This window comes from Falco punctatus, assembly GCF_963210335.1.
Source record: "Falco punctatus genome assembly, chromosome: 9".
Classification (NCBI taxonomy): domain Eukaryota; kingdom Metazoa; phylum Chordata; class Aves; order Falconiformes; family Falconidae; genus Falco; species Falco punctatus.
Genome location: NC_137589.1, coordinates 38783204 through 38798455, shown reverse-complemented (window position 1 = coordinate 38798455; position 15252 = coordinate 38783204). Strand labels below are relative to the sequence as shown.

Sequence of the window (15252 nt, the reverse complement as noted above, 5' to 3'; positions counted from 1 at the left end):
CAGTTTATATCCTTTGGAAATTTTTCTTTATGAAGCCTTATTTGTAAACCACCCCATATGGCATGAACGCATTGGTAGTGCTACCCCTGAGCAATTCTTAACCTGCAGACAGAATCACACAACAAATCCGGTGCTTTTCACAGTAATGTGCCAAACAAACTTCTCAGCCAGTTCTGCAGCCTTATACACACACATCTCTGTGCACAGGTCTTGTCTCCCAGGGCTCTGCCCACTGCTTCACTTTACAGGTAGCGACAACACACAGGAGTGCTGTAACCTGGACACTCTCACTGAAGCTGGTGAAAACCAAACAGGTTTGCATGCAAAATTCACTGGAAAAATACTAACAAAGGTTGATTGCTACTGAGGCATTTCAATACTGCACTAAGTACCGGGGGAAAAAAAAATTAGTTCCCCCATCCTTCCTCACCCAAATATCGATAAAGAATCTAGATTACCTTAGCTCTTCTCAAAAAGATACTTGGACAAAAAGTAGATTTTCTGGGGATCACCGAGGGAGGAGGGAAAACTACTCGTTCTCTTGAGCAGCCTCAGAAGGTATGGGAGAGGATTTAAGGGTGCATTTAGCCCAGCTGATAGCTGTTTGTTAAGGGAGGAACTGTCCTGAATTTCCCCTGTAACAGCGGTTAACAGAGACCCACGCCACAGCAGAAGGCAGACTACAATGCGGCGCGACTGTATGTCACTGGCCTAAGAAGCCAGGTGAACGTTGCCAGAACTGAGGCAGGGCTGAGGGCTGAGAAAGGAGATAGACCCTGCACACTTGTGTAGGTACCATCTGTTCAGCTCCAATAAGCTCAATTTATTTGCACAGATTTTGGTAAATCTCTAGCTGGCTCGCATGTTTGTGTTGTCACTGCTGACATCTACCCTACCTGAAATTCAGTTGAAGATAGCTACGTCATATCATCTTTTTTTTTGGCCTGCCACTGAAATAGAAAACAAGCGTGGCTCTTGAGAAGGTCTAGATACACTTGATCTTTGGATTAAGGGAGGAAAAAACACCCCAAAGAAAAAACAGTAAGAGGCTTGTATTCCGAAAAACATACCTGTGACTCTTGCATGAGGAGAGAAGTGAGCCACCATCCATCCACCCTGTTTGGAATGAAGGGCCTGTCTGAGGGACAGCAACAATTTCTGGGGCCAGAACAAGCATATAAGGGAAATCCCTTTCCTCCCTCCTCAGTGAAACAAAGGGGCTTTGTTACATATACCAGTTATATCACTAACACTTGGGAGAGACGACAGCACACACAGCAAGTAACCTTTCCTCTGTCCCAGTAAGAAGCAGGAGGTGTCGTGACTCCAAGGGCACTGGTCTCTCGTGGGACCTCCACGCGCCCCTCCTGCCTACGGTCCAGCACCCCCATTTCAGCTCAGGCCTGGGCCTTTGCTCCTTGCCCAAGCTTTGCTGCAGGCACAGTGTCTGCAGCCCGATCTCCTGAACGGACGGAGGCTGCAGGCAGCTTGCCTCCTGGAAAGACCCCAGCTCCAGCTTGCACCCTTCGCCTGTCTTTGGCCACGTCTCCTGGGTCAGCTTTGGAGCCATGCTGTAGCTTTGTCTCCAGCCCCATTTTTCCAGCTCCCAGACGGAGCCTCCTTGCTCCGTCATGCCTGGGACCATCTGCAGAGCCTGGTGCCAGCGGCCGGCTGTGCCTGCACCGGGAGCCTGCGGGACTGTGCCTGCGGCGAGGCCCTCCCTGCACTGGGGTCACCCTCCAGCTCCGGCCCTTGCTGCGCCCTCACAAGGGGCTGCTGCACAGGGGCTGCACCAACAGATTTAAAAATGTCAGTGGAAACAATATTCATCTCTTGTAACTGTTGACGGGACAGGTCCTTCCTGGGAAACCCTCCAAGCTGTCCATAATCACAGCCTGAGCTGATTTCCCAGCCCTGAAGCATGGCCTTAAGCCAGACCTTGGCAGTTTGGTGAAGGCCTTGCATCAACAGCTTTAATGCCAGATCCAATAAATATAATCTGAGAGACTAACAGAGTTTTGTAATATATAATCACATGAATCATTTTGTGGAAGAAAGTGAAAGAAAGGAAGAACACGTGTTTGCATTTATAGGAGAAAACTTAACGATAAGGTGTTACTTTTCCTCTTCCATGTTAAAGCAAGAAAAAAGCTCAAGGTATTAGACACAGCATTCCCCAACTGTAAGCTTATATACATTTAAGATGCATGGTGAGAACGGTGAAAGGGCCAGTTAAGCCATTCAACTGACAAAGAGATGATACATGCGTAAGAGAGGAACGTGCCCTGCCAAAGCACCTCAACTTGTGCCCTTCTGCTTTGTGATTAATTCTGTCTCTGTTCAGCTGTGCTCACATTTCTTACCTCACAGAAGACCTCCAAAGCCCACTTGGGGACAAAGGAAGCTTGTACGGAGGAAAGGATAATGAAGTTAGTAGGTGTTGCTGTGCAGGTTGCTACCCTTACGTAGTCTTTACACTTAGTAGTGCCTACAATTTGAGACACTTCTTTAATTTTTGTATTCCTCTTTAATACTCAACAAGCTCATCTTCAGCAACAGCCAATCCTTAAAAATGATGTAAATAGTAACTGGCAAAAATCCACAAGTAACTTGCCAGTTCTCTTGAACTTCAGTCCAATAAACTAATTAAAATGTTTAAGACCAAAACCTGGCCAAGCATTAGAATTCATCTCTGTTGCATAAATGTGGCATGATGTCATGAAGACACACCATCTAAGCAAAACCAGCATACTTCTGGAGAGGTTTCGATCACAGGACCTCACTGATAACGATTTGATCAACTCTACAAGTTTCAGAGGAACTGGTTACTATAACCTGCCCCAGACAAGGAGCTGGAGAACTACTGACTGCAAAGAAATACCTGGTAAACAAGTCCTTATTAGAACCAACTGTCAGAGCAAAATAGACACAGGAATCAGAAAAGAATGAAAACACAACAGAAGAAAAAAGAAAAAAAAAAGTTATTTGTGCCTCTGCTATGACTAAACAGAGTTGAGGTATCTCACAGAAAAATAAAGCTTTTTAGGAAAATAAAGGTCTCTTGAAAAGTAAGCTACAGGCATTTTGTGGCTCGCACTCTTACTTTCTCTGTTATTTAACTGTTATTGGCACAAGCATCTCACTGTAGGAAACATTAAAACATTATTAACCAGTATGTACGCATTGCTAAGGATGAACGAATCATGGGTTAGCACAAGGAAAGCCCAAAGTCTGCTTTTAAATTAGTAACTTACAGTTTCCAGTAACTCTGCTTTCACATACAGTGAAATGCATTCTGCGAGGCCTGCCTACCTGTATATTCTACTGCATGGTTCCCTTTCCATCTGCTGCCATTTCTACATTTTCGCTCTCCCCCCATTTCCTAGCCTTTTGTGTCAACGACATCGAAGGTGCAGCAGCAATTTATGGTGGCTGTACCTGAAATCAAACATTCTTCTCCTTTTGCTGTTAAAGCTGAGACGTCACATATACATCCACCCCATTAATATTTTCACTCTCTCACTTTGTAGAAATGTGTGTCAATTTCTCATGTGAATATTACACCAAATGCCTCTGGAATTACACAACTATTTAAGCTGGACAGAACGCTGATGTGATCATTACACTCATTCTACTCCATCACAGATTTTTGTTTAATGTATTCTGTTTCTACTCTTGAGAATGCAAAACTAGCTCCGGCTTCTACTGCCACTCTACTCCCTCGCAACAATGTATTGCAAGTACAAACACCTTTATCACATGTTTCAAGTTATTTTTGCTCCTTTTCAGAGACTATTAAATTGCACCTGCAAAACTGATAAGACCTTTACCGGAAACAAGACTTACTATTTGAATCCCACTGGAAGAACGAGCTATGGAAACAGGGGCACACCAACTACATAGGTCCTACCTCTTTCCAAACCCTCCAGAATCCTTTTATCCAACCCATGCCTGTGGACCCTTGTCCAGAGAACTCATTAGGCTTGAGAGAAAGCACTGAGCTGCAGTGTGAGTGGGGCTCGGAACAGGCTGCCAAAAGAAAGCTGGAGGAGACCAGCCCTGGAAGAAATCTATCATTTGGGCAACAGTATCAGACTTGTCTATGGCTTTCCAGGAAAATTAGGGTTAAAGTTTAGCTTCCAGTTGACAGACAGCAGAAGTTTCAAGCTGTAGCGTATGTAGGGCTCGAAGAGCCTGAAGCCCTTGTTTTAGCATGTCCACCTTTCCTCACCACCGCGGTTTCTGTACACTAGAGCTCAGCATTAAATACTAGCTCCCGCAATTTCATTTTTATAAACCCAGTCCACTCACGTAAGGAATGCGTTGTTCCATCCTCCCTTTTTTGCCCTCTGATTTTCTGCCCAGCTGAAGCCATAATGGTCTGCTTGCACAAAGCAATCTGAGACAATTCTGTAACTAAGAACACTCTTCAGGCATGAAAAAGTATTTCATCTGGACTTGTCCAGCACACGCACAAACCCAAATAATCTCTGTTCCTCCCAAGTAAAAAACCTAGGAACCTTTCAATGGAGGCAAGACTTGATCACGTCATCCCTCTTCTACTGCACCGACTGTAGCAACTTCCACTCTTAAGATGAGATCAGCCTTTTTCCAAGTATTGTAGCACCCGAAATCCATAAATGTCACAGAAGCCTCAATCTCTACAAGTTTTGCATCAGGCACCTCAACAGGACTGTCTTTTTTTGCTACATTAGAATGCAGTATTCAAACATGTGTCCTAAATAAACTCCACAAAAATTATGCTCTGTCACTATTCATCCAGATGGAACTGAGGGGAAAAAAAGTAGGACTCCTTTCCTTCAGCACAGAATTTAGAGCAACCTAGTATTGCTATTTTTAATTACATTTATGATATTTCCTGTGGGTATAAATCATGAATGCAGTTCTAGTATGCTGGGAGCAACGTAAATACAGTCATTCCCAAAAGGTTCTTTACAGCTGTTATGCACGGGTCAGAGATTCTGTGAAATGCAAAATCTGAAACTTTAAAAGCTTTTTAGCCCACAACCTTCCCATTCCTTTTCAAAGGCAGAGTTAATGGATACTGAACAACACTGCCCCAAGTTTTGTCCACAAGGTATGGAAGCAGTAACTCAAGTAATATTTAGCAATAAGCAACCACCCAGTCCTATCTCACTCAGGAACTGCATCACAAACTCCTTTCTGGTCCAAATTAACTCGTCTGCCACTTCATGCTGACAACTATGCAACTGGAAGGCAATAGACATGGAATTGTTTCCTCTGCAAATCATTTTAAGGGGGAGGAAGGAAGAGTGCAGCCTCACACTGCACCATGCAAGCCTAGGTGCCGCCTCCTACCCGATTCCTTCCCTCTCATTTTGACACAAGACTTAAGTAAGCTCTTCCCCTTACCGATCTGGAGATGTCAGCCCATAACAATGCAAAAGCTTCTGCACTTACCTCTGATCACAGTCTGGTGAAGGAAAAATACTCATCGACTGTTTCTCTCAGGAACAAAGTTCTGTTTTAAAATAAATAAAAAAGAAACAAGACTTTAAACAGTGCTCCTCTCACACTTGCCTAATGTTAGCCCACATCAGTGTTCGTAAACATTTACTTAGCAGGAGCACCTTCCCCTTCCAGCACCAAGGTAATGATTACATTACATTAACTGTGGCGTGAGGACAGAATGAGGCCATGACAACAGCCTTGCTGGCACTGATGAGGCAATGACGTAGGGTTGCACTGCAACCTGGAATTGTGCAAGAGTGAGAAAGAGTGGGGCGAGATGAGAAAAGACAAGCCCATGGAAAAAAAAAACAACAAAAACAACCCAACAACCAACCAACAAACCAGGAACCTGGATTTAGAGGTAATTCACAAAGAAAAAAAAAAAGTTCACACAAGAAGGAAACACTGTATGAGCTGAGAGAATTGGACACGCCAGCATTGTCCTAATGGGATTTCTCACATCTGTTCATTAATATTATTGCCTTTGAAACAGCCAACAAAGCAAACTGTAAGACACTACCTTTCTTTAGTCTTGGCCACAGCTAAATCAGTTCAGTAAATAAAACTTCAGTGGAGTAACAAAGTCTGTGTAGTCTATTGCCAAAGCCTTTAAAAGAGACAGGACCATTAGGTTTACTGTGAAACAAAAACAAACCACTGAAGGACGGAGTTACACCCTTCCTCCACCCCTCTACCTGGCTAGCGATCACACAGATGAAGTACTTTGTGAAGCTAACTGAATCTCAGGAAACCTCCGTGTGCGTACACACGCACGGAGCAGCCTGCCAGCGAGAGCGTCTCTGCGGAGCCTCGAAACCCCGAGGGAGGGCACAGATTAGTACAGGATCAGGGCAAAAAAGCTAATTTTACCTCTTGGACAGCCTCTAAAGGCAGTTCTTCCACATCAGCTGTGTCTCAGATACAGGAGTACTCTCCTGCAGCTTTCCAGCTCACAGACCTTGAATCAGCAAAACCTCTGACCTTTGAGTTTTCAATAATCTTTAATACCTCTACAGCCAGTTAGTAAACAAGTAAGAACCACGCTTGTCCTGCCTGTAAATATAACCAAGTGCGCCCCGCTCCCTGCCCTCCTCACAAATTTGCAAGAGCAAGATTTTATCTCTTCCTTTTTCCTGGTTACATGAAGATTAGTTGAGGAAAAGTGCGCCTACTCTTGCTCAGCCTCCCTTGGCAACACGACTGTCCTCTTTTTTTTCTGATCCATAATCCTTATATTTCTTCACTAAATAGTTTCAGAAGGCAGCATGAGAAGCCCTGCATGCCTGGCCTCGACAGATCCCAACACACCAGGGTAAACATCAAACAGCCACATGCAACAGCAAAACAACTGAACGACACGAGGGGCAACTATCTGATGCACTGCAACAGGAACAGCCAGCTGGGGAAGTGTTTCTCACAGAACTGTGTCAATCCAGTGAAACTCTGAGAAAAGCAAATTAGGAGGTTCATAATCAGTGGAATTTATATGATGGCAGCAGATAAGACTCTCCCACAAGAAGTACCACTAGGGCAGTGGGCCTGACCCATGCAAGCAGGTACACCAACATCCAACTAATTTATTGCATTTAATGCAAGTTTCCCACGGGGTTGGCTACCCCCTGGTATTTCACTGTGAAGTATCTTCGCTTTCCAATGCAAACTGTTACCGAAGCGGCAACTTGACCAAGATGGAGTATTGCTCTGGGCTAGTTGGTTTTACTTTCCGTAACACAGCAGACTTGAAAAAACTCAAAAGGATCAACAAACCACAAATGGAGGTGAGACACTCAGAGAGGACCGTGAGTTACAAATAATTTTCTCTTCAGCTTTTAAAAATGCCACTTGCTTACACTTACAGAAGCTCAGCAACAGCTACATCAATGAGGTCAAGAGACTTCTCCCTTTCGCAGTGCCACAGTTCTCCACTAAGACATGCTGCAACCGATAGAAATAGAAACACAACTGGGCAGGGTAAGAGGGGAGACAGAATTTAACACCAGGTGAAGGAGGAATTTAAACAACACAATAATTGATAAATAGCCAGTGATGAAACACAAAGAACAGAGTGATAGTATCAAGCAGATAGATTTTTTCCATCAGTAGAATATGACTGGAATCAGCCAAATCTGATTTCACTGGGTGATTTATCTTAAAGAACCTTAACTTAAATGAGCAGTTTCAAGCCACATTAAAGGGATGACACTGCTGTCATTTCCACAGAAAGCTAAGTGAGATGGCAAAAACCTTACCTAACAATTTCCCATTTGCCTCCTTCATATACTCATCTGCCTATATTGTCCATGAGGAGCGCACAGATTTGTGTTTGGGAAGCACACAGCACACGTTAGCACCATCACCCACAGCTGCTAAACACCACCTCCCAAATGCTTAACCAACAGGGCAACACCACATTGCATCCCTTGGCACCAAAGCATTCACTAATGGAAATAAACCTCTATCTAGCACTCAATTAAATGATTTTGAAAAGATGTCATTAACTCTAGGAGCATCGTACCTTCTCCTGTGTTTGTATTTAGTTTCAAATGCACCAGCCATAACAGCGGAGTGGGAAAGCTCAGGAGCTTGTGCGCTGGCTGTGCAGGCTCCTGCAGGACTGTCAGCAGGCGTGCTGTATGGAGCCTTAATAAGCAATGACATTTGTATTGCTGACAGTTTTATTTCTTTAAACACCAGCCACACTGGAAGTTTCACTTTACTTTTTACTCCGGAAAAAAGGCCAAACCTGAGTGTAACAGATGCTGTCTGGAATGCCCAGGACACATATGAGAGGATGTGTGTGGTCCCCCTCACCATTCTGAGATAAAACAGGTTTCAGGAAAATGAGAAGGGTGCTTAGTTTTTCTAAGCATAAACCCCGTAATATTTACACTAATCAAATACAACAGGGTCCACTTAGTCAGAAGAACAGCATTCACACGGGAGCCCAACCAAGCAGAACTGTTTTCCCATAAAGATCTTATCCCCAGTGTGGGTAAACAATCCATGTCACACTAAACAGACAACCATTATATTCTTTATGTCTCTGTAGTAATTAGAGCAAAGAAACGTGGCAAACCTTAGTTTAAAAATAATAATTTTAAAACCCCAAATCAGAAGCACAGTAAAAATACACAGTGATAAAGCATACGTTGGGAAAACAAAGATGTTAGCTCGATACAGTCAAAATAGGAAAAGATTTACACGGATGTGAGCAGAAAGTAGAAAGCCCTGCTCAGTAAATGGTGGAGACTTTTAGTTCATTTCCGTGAAAGAATAAAACAGAGAATAAAAACTACAGGCACCTGAAGTTTGCATTTCCTCCCGGATAACGAATACTTTATAACATCACTGAAGGAGTTCTGTAGCTTTACTGTTCAAAGCTACTGCACAAAGACAAGAAAAAGACAGGGGTGACTTTTAGTGGGTACAGGGAGGAAGGATGAATTGACTGTAGGAATCAAATAGCAAAAAAACAGGAACACGTGCATAGAGAAGGGGGAGAGAAAAAGCATAGAGCTATGTGGGAAAGAATGAAACCAAGGAACAATCATCAGAAAAAGCCACCATCAGGAACTGCAAATGCTCACTCAAGAAAGAAGCACCATGGAGAAAACTGCATTTCCTGTCAGGATCTCCAAGGAAGTGAAAGAAATGGAAATTAGGTAGCAAGGATATACTTGAAATAGTTAATCAAGGACATTTGCCATCAAAACAGTTTACCTGGACACATACAGCTCCTGTATGGTTCATTCACGCGCATCCAGCAGAACTGGTTTGAGAAGGGGAAAGGTTTCTGAGACCCAGTGAAGCTCTTAAGTGAATTCCTATTTCTGATAAGAGAAAGCAGTCTCATTTTCAAAGTTCTAGAAGCGATCTCTTAAATTCCTCCCCTCCTCTTGTACGATGGGCTGCCTTCAACATAATTCACCAGAGAAACTTTCACAGCAGAAGAAAAGGGCAGAGCCATCTGAGGAAGGAGAAGCATCAGTCTGACAATGTAAAGCAAACAGCTTAGCATGGTTCATCATCCAGGCAATGCCCTACTTCAGATCTAGCACGTCCTTACGTGGCATAACCTTGTCTGCACAGAGGAAAGGATTCCTCCCTGTAAGCCTATGCATCATACGGAGGGCATGTGGCCCAGACCCTGTCTGCCATCAGGACTGCGCTTGCTTGCAACCGTGCTGCTCTGAAATGCCAATGACCCTTACTGCTCCAGCAGTCCAATTTTTGGAAAGGCCAATGCAGGCAGTGAAGTGTTAAAACCATACCGCTATTTGTGTCTGCCTCTGTCCTTTTCTCTGCTGCTATCAGCTAGCTGTATGTCTCCCAACAAACAAAAAAGCAAACAAACTGCAATCAAGGCCAACGGGGAGGGAAGTATCAGTAACAGCCTTCTTTCCAGTGCTGCAGCCCAGCAGCTAAAATCATGCCATCTTTGTGAGAAGAAATTTGTGAAAAAAAGGGGGGAACGATTACAAATAAAATATTAGGAAAAGGTCTCTCCTTGTTCTCTTTTGCTTTCTGCTCTCATCAGGTGGGTAGGAAGGAAATAGCTTTCTCAGCTGATGTACTTCCATTGCTATAATTCTCTCTTCCTGCCCCCTGTCTTTGACTGTTCCTCAACGAGCAAAGAATGGTCTGGAAGAAGGAAAAATTATGATTTATGTATTAGATAGCTAGATCTTAAAAGACTGTCAGTTTCCATTCTGCCACAGAGCCACTGCTTCCTGACAGCAATGCTGTAATTAAGTTGATAGCATTGAGCATTCTCTGCATTACTGGGTTAAAGCAGCAGAGCACTGTATTTAAACCTTTCACCCCATTCAGATCATTTAAACAATTCTGCTAGTGGGTTGTTTAGGCTACTCCTCCCCCAAAGCATTCAAAATTAAGAGCACCCAAAAGAACTAGACATGCCCAGTTTGGTAACAGTCTTTCCCTGGTCCTAATAAACCATGGCTCTCACAGACAAAGCAATGCCTTATCTTCCCTACACCAGTCACAAAGCCATTGCTATCTTAAGAAAAATAGCATTAAAAAAAAAATAGCAAACAAATAACAAGATTAATGAAACGCAATCACGTGTTAGATTTATGGCCTGAAAACACCCAGGAGGCCAAATCCCACAGGAATAAACTTGATGCCAACAGAAAGCTATGTAAAGGATTTGTGCCTGAATGGTGACCCCCAATTTACAGTGAAGTTGACAGCCACCATGGAGAATTTCAAGAGGAAGACAGTCATTTATCTCATTTAATTCCTCTGTTAAATAAAGCAAATTAAGTCAGAAACCTGCTAACTTTAAGCCCATGTAATTCCTTCTCTACGTTTTTCATTTATCATTGTCAATATTTGATCTGGACAGTGTTGCCTCTTCGGGCTCCTTATGCTTAGTCTTATCTCTGCCTTTTATCATAAAGTGAAGTGCACTCTACATTGCAGCGGAGATTCCTCCAACATCTAAGATTATGTGGGGGGAAAAACCCAAAGTACAAACAGCTCCTTACTTAGCCTCACAAATGTGCCTACAATGTTATGAACTGGTAATTCTAATTTACGATTTACCCCCGCACCAAGGAACTGATTAAAATTAACACTGTTCATTTTTCATAAAGGGGAAAACCAATAAAGCCAATAATCTATACCCAAATAAAAGGTATAAAGCACATGTTTGATATGACTGTAAAGACACACAGCAATAAAGAAAATAGAGTTTTGCCCACAATTCAGTTCTAATGTGCTGTTTAAACAGCTTTCCTTGCATGATCGTTGAGGTTCATAGTAGTAACTTCCAAGATGTCCGGTACATGGCCAGAGCACAGCCGGCTGTACAGAAAAGATACATACTGAGAAGAGATACTCCATCCAATAAACAGAATAAAAATTACAGATATAGGGCTTCTTCTTGGATGCAAATGCACAAAGCTGAATGAAATCCAAAGCTGGAAGAATAAATATGGTATGTTGAAGCCAAATCGTGAAAGGACAGGACTTGCTACCAGATGGGTTGTATCCACACCTGTTCAATTAGTAGCATTTTGCCTTTTTCAGTAAGTGAGAGGAAGGAAACTTGTATACATGGAAACAAGAGAGAACAGGTAAAAATAAATCATGCTTTCAGGGGAATGAGGGGAAAGAAGAAACCAAAACTTCTACTCAGTTACCTTTTACGTGCTTAGCCAGTGTTCAGCCCCAAATTCTGCTAAGCCAATGCTCAGAAACAGACATGTATCTCCAGGATGTTTCCCACACTTTGGGGTGTGACAGCTTTCTCTCTCTCCACACAGTTTTCTCAAGCTCTGCTCCTCACTGCCGCTGCTTTCCAAAACGCCTCTAAACCCGGCCGCTGATGGTGAAGGCTGCAGGTGCAGTCAGCTGGTGAGGAACGCGCAAATGTTGAACAGACTGTTCCCTCCTCCCTAGGGGCTCCCAATCACCACCAAGGTTGGCTACAGAAATGTTCAAATCGTCCAAACCTTCCCACAAATGGAAACAGATACCTGATCCATTCACAGAAGTCCCCACTACCGCATAAGCTTGTCTGAAAGAATATTTAAATGCGCTGCTTTACTCTGCCTGCATTCCCTCTTCCTTTTTATTTTCTGGGATGCAGAGGTAAAACAACCTGGTACGCAATCCATTTTAAAAGACTATAAACAATGCAGCTGCTTGATCCTATTGTTCATTATGCCTGGAAAAAAAATATCTTTCAGTGAACCAGTAATTCTCTTTCTCCTCATTTTCCATGAGACAATACTACAGATTGTGGCTACTGCAAGAGTGGCGCCAGAACAATGCAAGGAGTATCAATTCTTTCAATGCTACAGGTGCAAGGACTTGGCCACATCCTTTCACTTGGTCTTTTGAAGTCAACAATCTGACTGTGGTTGAATTGTCAGGAAGAATGGCATCTGAAAAAAGGTACACATGATCAGCCAACCTGAGTTCAAGGAACACCATAAATGCTTTGAGATTAGTAGTCCAAAAAGCCTGCAGATTCTCTAGGAGACTGGGTTATGATCAGGGAGAAGTGTCAGTACTTACAGATCGACTCATGGAAGCGTGACTAAAGCAGCTCTGTGCGGCATTGTTTGAGAGTCACTGACCCAGAAAGGCACTAAAGCAAAGCTGTACAGAGCACTCCTGATGCCGGCACTCAGCTCCGTGCTCTGCTGCTGGAAGGAAAACGCTGCGCAGAGCTCCATGATTCCATACTTCACATCAACAGCTAAGGGAGCTTTTGTGCTTGCAACAAAATGAAAATTTCTACTTCCCTTCCTAATTTCCTTTCCTACCTCAAAGTTAGAAGCTCTCTGCTGCCTGACTCCTTCTTCCCCCATCTTATTCTACACCCTTTCAGTGATCCTGAGTCAATCAGTGATTAAATTTCCCTGTGCCTTCATGCAAACATCTGACTTTCCTGGCTCCACTGGAACACCAGTGAAGGCCCTCCTCTCACTCCCCTCTCATCCCAAGAGATCGAGGCGTACAAGCTCTGCCTGAGCATCACTTCTGTGTGGAATAAGGCCACACTTGTGTTTTTAAGAGAGGCATCCAGCCAGCTGGAGGTTTCTTTATGGCTTCACTAAGTGCAAAGCCTTTTAGACTCGTAGACTGAGCCAAAACCCTGACCTACTATGCCCTTGCGGGACCAACAGTATTCTTCCACTACTTGAGAGAAAATACACGAACTGTCAGTTTAGAAAGCATGCAACGTGCCAATTCAATATTATCACTTAGGATACTATCAAACAGTGTTTCAGAAGATAGAACACAGCAGGGTCTGGTGCGGGGGACAACTTTTTTTTTAAGACTTGCAATCAACTCTGCTCCATTTTAAGGCAGGTAGAAAAAAATATGCAAAAGGAGAACGTTCAGTTTGAGTTTTAGACCACATTTACATGTCAGCGTGAGAATCTGATCCAATGCCTGTCACAACCATGAGAAGTATTTCCACTCAATTCAACAAGCACAGGGTCAGGATTTAAATTTATATTGTGCTAGTATTTTTACATACATTTATGTATATAAACACCATGCTGTACAATACGATAATTATTTTTTTGGCATGGAACTGTCTAAGCATTACAGATGAATCACAGCAATGGGTTGGGTTTTTTTAATAATATTTAAAAACTTCTTTCTCCTTTGGGACCCAACCATAACCCGTTCTTATCTTTGTAATAACATAGATTTTCATCTCACTGATCTTCTCCCCTCCTCAATACAAAAAGAGAATTTGCAAAGCGCATGACTAACCAAACCCCTTTCAGTTAAGGCTCACTCTGCTTAGGTGTTTTGACACTCCTAAGCTATATTTTTATACTCATTTTTTGAAAATGCACTTTCCTTTTGTTTCAACAGATTTACAATAGACAAAGTCAGAGACAATGCCCCATCTGAGTTACTTCACAAATCAGCAGAAACGTCGAGGGAAAATTCCTTTTTTTATCCCAGCAGTGCAAACAGAATTTGCCTTTGTCCAGCCTTATTTACCAGACCATCTTGCTGGTGAAGTGCATAACCCTCGCCCCATGCCCTGAACACATCCACGCTCCTGGGGACCTAGGCAGTGGCAGATTATAAGGCTTTTCATGGGAAACATTCTTTTGTCGCTCCTTCCTTTAAGCCTAACTACCAGTCCAACCTGAACAGTATAAAACCAGACAAAAGAGAAGCAATTTCCCAAATGCCAACACTGAAACCACTTTGTACTTGTAACCACCCTTTTCTCCAGGCAAAGGCTCTGCCATCTCACCCTCACCCAGACTCAAGTCTGACTCAACTGTCAAAAGAACAACAGAGATGTTTAAATACAATAGCACTTAAGCCTTGCGTCAACAGAACAGTAGCAAAGCTCTCCCTAAAAGAGGGTAAGTATAATTTTTCTGATTTACAGGACCACAAAACTGAGGGACCAAGCACATGCTCAGCAGCCGCAGGAATGGAGTCCACTGGCTCCCAACCCCCGCAGCACTATTTTCTGCCCACCCAGAGCACCCCCCCGATTTTTTTGGCTGGCACGGAGCACAGGCCAAACCGTGTACTCCAACTTTTCTGGCACAACCAGGGCTGGGACTGTAGCACTTGCAAAGTTGTGTCTTCCAGGTGTCATTCTTTGTCACCACAGATGTTAATCATCCAGCATTCAATACAAGGGCACCTTCAAGTGTTTAAAGGGAAAATCCACCGTTCTTTCCGTTTTCCCTAGCATCTTCTTGACAATTACAGCTCACCCTCAGTTATACGTTCCCCCTACCAAAAGATGTCCCACACTGCAGCACAAAATACAGGAAAACATCTTGTCAGTGACAAGAAGACTGATACCTCCTTACCAAGCAGGACAAGAACAGTTCTTTTAACAAAATGAGATTTTACAGGTTATCAAAGCCATCTCTTCCCCATTTCAATGGCGGCTGGACAAGAATTTTCTGTCCCTCTGGCTGCCTTTCTTGTCTATTTCAGCTGGACTCAAGCTAATAAGCTTCTCATTAATGAAATGACTATGCCAAGGTACTGGCAGATGGCCCTGTGTTCCAAGCACTTCTTCCCATTCCCTCCCTCCCTCCCAGAAGTCCTAATCTATACACAGTGTAATCGTCACAAAAACATATGCTCCCTGTCACAAAGCTTCCCTTCCATTATCTCTGTACTCTAGGGGATTGCCCTCGAAACCTCAGTGACACAAAGCGACTCCCTTCCTACTCAAGTTCCAGTTTCCTGTAAGGCTTTAAACATGTTCACCAGGTCCTGGCC

The 15252-nt window shown here is 43.3% G+C and overlaps 1 protein-coding gene across 6 annotated transcripts in view; it reads right to left on the bottom strand.

Moving 5' to 3' along the window:
* NDST2 (N-deacetylase and N-sulfotransferase 2) overlaps positions 1–15252 on the bottom strand; it is a 137251-nt gene that overhangs the window by 46785 nt on the left and 75214 nt on the right. For 4 of the 6 annotated variants that reach the window (XM_080401209.1, XM_080401208.1, XM_080401210.1 and 1 more), the window contains one exon: positions 5443–5503. The exons of the other annotated variants lie outside the window; for them this stretch is intronic. The gene's annotated coding sequence lies outside the window, so the exon portion shown is untranslated. The remainder of the gene's footprint in view (positions 1–5442; positions 5504–15252) is intronic. 6 annotated transcript variants of the gene reach the window in all.